This window comes from Panthera uncia, assembly GCF_023721935.1.
Source record: "Panthera uncia isolate 11264 chromosome A3 unlocalized genomic scaffold, Puncia_PCG_1.0 HiC_scaffold_11, whole genome shotgun sequence".
Taxonomy (NCBI): Eukaryota; Metazoa; Chordata; class Mammalia; order Carnivora; family Felidae; genus Panthera; species Panthera uncia.
Window position 1 is genome coordinate 4,715,829 of NW_026057578.1, and position 4,900 is coordinate 4,720,728.

Here is a 4,900-nt window from a genome sequence, read left to right on the forward strand (position 1 = left end):
AATGCGTACGGATCACCGTCAGAGATGACCTCTTGCATTCATGTTTATTCTCTGCCTCCTCTACCGCAGCTGTGAGCTCCGTGGGAATGGGGAGGGTCTCTGCCGTCTTTTCCAGCAGCTTCGGCAGTGCCTGCCACGTGCTAGCGACCTCAGTAAATACAGCCGAGTAAACAAACGTTGACGGTCCTGCTTAATCCCCACACCAAGACCTGCGAAGAGGCCACAGACACACGCCAGGCATAGCGTCCCTCGTGGTGGGGGGGTGGGGGGGGCGGGCAACAGGCTAGGTGAGGGGTGGGTGACTGTATCTTGCTCGGGGGGGATGCTGAAGGCACAGGCCGGAGAAGGGGCCTTGCCCAGCTGCTCCCCAGAACCCGAGGGCTAAGTCTCTGTCTTGGGGTGTCCTTCCGGGGTTCCAGTCCCTCACAGGGGTGGGATTCCTTGACTGTATTCGGGGAAAGCAAGTCAGAGCTGCTCTGTGGGGCACAGCATGAGCCACTTCTAACGGGAGGCTCTCTGGACTGGACTGAGCTGCCCTCTCTCCCAGGGCCGCTTGGTTCTGGAGCGGCTGATGCTGGTAGAAAATATCATGGCCGGAGAGAAAGACCACAGGCCTTTTCTCCTGGGCAAGAGGCCGTGCTTCCCAGACTCTGGGCTGAAATAAGGAGGGGTCATCCGGGCGGCCTGAGGGGGCTGGGGAGGAGCCCACAGACGCCAGCCTCCTGGCTCCTTCCTTGGCTCCTTATAATACCCTCCACATAGAACCCAGGATGGCTTTAATCAACGGAGGGGAAAGTAAAACCTATAGTTCTAGCTCAAAACAAAACAACACAAAATTAATGTTCTCCATTCTATGTTCAGTCACGTTTAAAAGGGGAAAAAAAAACCCATGCAGTTTATAATTTCATAGCGCAAGCTCCCAGGAGAGTAAATGAGCTTTTTTTTTTTTTTTAATAAAAAGTTTAAATTGTATACAGCTCTCAGAGGCCCATTAACTACCAGATGCTGGTTATCAGAAGAAGCTATTTCTTTGCCTTCTCTAAGCGAATGTGTTTAATCTCCCCGCGGTGCTACCGGCCTGGGAAAGAGCAGCTCACAGTGACGCGGGCTCTGCCGCCTGCACTCGGCCGGTCTCGGGGGGCCTGGGTGACTCAGGCGAGAGGGAGGCTGCAGGGGGCAGGGCGGGGGTGGCGGCTCCTGACGCAGAGGAGGCAGAGAAGCGCATCAGGGCCGCATCGGGGCCGCGGCCCAGGCCGCCTCCCGGCCATCGGCGGCCGGGGAGCAGGTTCTGCTTCACTGCGGGGGGAGCCTGGCAGCAGCTGGAGACCTGTAATCCGCGCCGGATGGTCCTAAGTGACTGGTTTCCTCCTCCCACACACCCCACTGGGTGGACGTGAGGGCCCAGGGCCGACCTGGGCCCCCACCTGTCAGGGTCTTCTCACCCCTCCCACTGCCTGGAATGTCCTGCCGCCTTACCCTTCACTGTAAGGAGCCTTTGCTCTGTTTCCTTAGTTCTTGTCGGCCTCTCTCGTTTAGGATAGCAGGCCCTTGTCTGTCTGGCCCCCCCCACCACGTGCCCAGGGTGGGGAAGGTGCGTGGGCACATAGTAGGAGCTCAGTAAACACTGGTTGAACGAATCAACGCTCTGGGTGCTGATTGGAGGCTCCAAACCGACGAACCACATCCCCTAAATCTGGTTCCGAATTTTCATGTTGCTATATTTTTTTAATAAGATGGGCAGAGAAGGCACATGGGAGGCTCATTCGGTTGAGCATCTGACTCTTGATTTCGGCTCAGGTCATGATCCCAGGGTCGTGGGATTGAGCCCCATGTCGGCCTTCAAGCTGAGCACAGAGCCTGCGTGAGATTCTCTCCCCCTTTCCTTCTGCCCCTCTCCTCTGCTCTCTCTCTCTAAAATAAAAACAGTAAAAAAATTTTAAAAATAAATAATATAAATAAGTAAATAGGAGCCCAGAACTGCAAATTTGAGGAAATCTGTTTTTTCCTACCCAGGTGGGGCCAAATGCTATCCCAGAATAGGGGGGGCCACACAGCCTGACATGGGATGGGGTCCCCTGGGAGCCCCCCTCAGGTCTCACACATAGTCACAGAGATGTCACAGATGCTCAGCATCATGCAGGCACCTAAGACTCTCCACCCTTAGCTGTGGAGCCCCTGGTTCAGTTCCCTCGCCAGGAGAATGAGCTGAGACGTGTGGAAAGACCATTCCTGGAGAGAGCTTCAAGAGGAAGCAGGGACACATTCTAAGAGGAATGGCTTTCAACAAAAACCTCAGAGGGGCGCCTGGGTGGCACAGTCGGTTAAGCGTCCGACTTCAGCCAGGTCATGATCTCGCGGTCTGTGAGTTCGAGCCCCGTGTCAGGCTCTGGGCTGATGGCTCGGAGCCTGGAGCCTGTTTCCGATTCTGTGTCTCCCACTCTCTCTGCCCCTCCCCCGTTCATGCTCTGTCTCTCTCTGTCCCAAAAATAAATTAAAAAAAAAAACAAAAAAAAAACAAAAAAAAACGTTGAACAAAAACCTCAGTGAGGATGGGTCTTCTTCAAGTGATGTTGTATTTACTTCCTAAGGGTTATTAATAACCCCCTACTCTCACTCCTACACTTGGTATTTTTTTAATCCCCCAGGAGAATAATAATTAATAAAAAAACCTTAGGTGGTCATTACTTCTGTTAAAATCAACTGTCAGGGAGCACCTGGGTGGCTCAGTCTGTTAAGTGCCCAACTTTGGCTCAGGTCATGATCTCACAGATTCGTGAGTTCGAACCCCACATCAGGCTCTGCACTGTCAGAGGATTCTCTCTCTCCCTCTCTCTCTGCCCCTCCCCTGCTCTCTCTCTTTCTGCCTCAAAAATAAACATTAAAAAAAAAATCAGCCATCAGTTTATTAAGAACTGCATGTACGTACCGAGCACCCAACATGGGCCAGGCAGAACACATACGTTCACATCTACCTCCTTCTGAAATCCCAATAAATTACAGAAAGAGAACAAAAAGGCACAAGATCACATGGACACATGGAAAAGGAGAAGAGAACACAGTCAACGAGAGATGGCAGCAACCTTCTGGAGTCTGGAGGTCTGATGGGCAACATATTGACAGCAGGTGACAGAGAGCAGAGAAAAGGTGGGCTGCCAGGTCAGTTGAGGGGGAGGGGTCAGAAGCAAGTCCACTCGTGCCCCCAAAGTCTTAGCAAGTGGTGGCCCAAGGAACCTCAGAAGCAAAAGAGCCCTGGGGCTGAAAACAGGACTATTTCAAAGTCTACAAAGGAGGTCTAGCCCCAGATTCTCTTCCTAACCCCTGTATGAAACCTGAAGTGTTATCAGGGGATGTCTGGACTTAGAGACTCTCCAGGGCAAGATGTCATGCTAAAAGCAGAGGTAGCAAATAAAACTCTACACATTAAACTGTTGGGTTTCACAGTTTGTTTGTTTGGTTTTTTTTTCCTTGAGAGGTCAGTCTTCTGCTGCCAGGCAGGAGACAGGAAGATTCCAGAGCCAGAAGTTCCCCGGGGAGGTATCTGTGAGGTCCCTGCCCAGTAAGCCTGCATGGATACCTACTATTCGGCAAAGCCCGCCTACACGAATGCAGCTTCCCATCAGCCTTTTGGTGTTTAACTCGTAAATATATTAAAGGACAGTCAAGGATCACCAGACATTTAAGGAAAGCCTCCAAAATGGCAGAGAATAAAACCTAGTCCAAAGTGACTAGTATGAAGCAGATAATGCAGGGGACAGAACAACAACAAAAAGAACTATACCACCCTCAGTGAAAACAATGCTAACCTTTTAAAGACCATCACCATTATCTAGTCCCTCTTATTCACAGAACAAGAAAAAAGTAACTGTAATATCCTCAGTGAAAAGAACACATATATCTAGCAAGAGCAGGCTGTTATAAGCAAACAATAGTAATTAGAAAGGAAAGACTCTTGAAAATTATAAATACAATAGCAAATAAAAATCAAGAGAAAGTTGGAAATTAAAGTTGAATAATTTCCCCAGAAATTAAAAAAAAAAAATGGATCAGGAGTTAAAATGGTATTAGACTTCTTAAGGGCAACATTGGAAGCCGGCAATCAGCAAACAACGTTCTCAAAACCCTCCAAATGATTTCTGACCTTGATTTTTATACCCAGTACAACTATCACTCAAGTGTGAGGGCAGAATGGACCATTTTCAGATATGTAAAGTTCTCAGAAAAGTTATCTCCCATACTCCGTTCTCAGAAACCACCTTAAGGATGTGCTCCACCACAATGAGGATGTAAAACAAGAAAGAGGAAGCTAGAGATCTGGAAAACGGGATCAACCCAAAAGAGAACAAAGGAAGATGACGGTGAAGGAAGGGCCTTCCTGGGATGAGAGCTGTGCAGCAGGTCTAGAGACCAATCAGTCCAGAGAGCAGCAAGAGAATGGAGGGCTCCAGGCGGGACTTTTCTGAGAAAATACATAAAAATCACAGAGTACCTGGGCACCTGGGTGGCTCAGTTGGTTAAGCATCTGACTTTGGCTCAAGTCATGATGTCACAGTTCATGTGTTCAAGCCCCACATCGGGCTCTGTGCTGACAGCTTAGATCCTGAAGCCTACTTCAGATTCTCTCTTTCTCTCTCTCTGCCTCTCCCCTGCTTGTGCTCTCTCTCAAAAATAAACATTAAAAAAAAATTACACAGTACCTGACATGTGAATGCTCTTACACTTCTGTCAGAGTCTGGGGCTGAATTAATTATAAAGATATATAAGAAACTAAGAGGGGCGCCTGGGTGGCTCAGTCGGTTGGGCAATCGACTTCGGCTCAGGTCATGATCTCGCAGTTTGTGAGTTCGAGCCCTGCATCCGGCTCTGTGCTGACAGCTCAGAGCCTGGAGCCTGCTTCGGATTC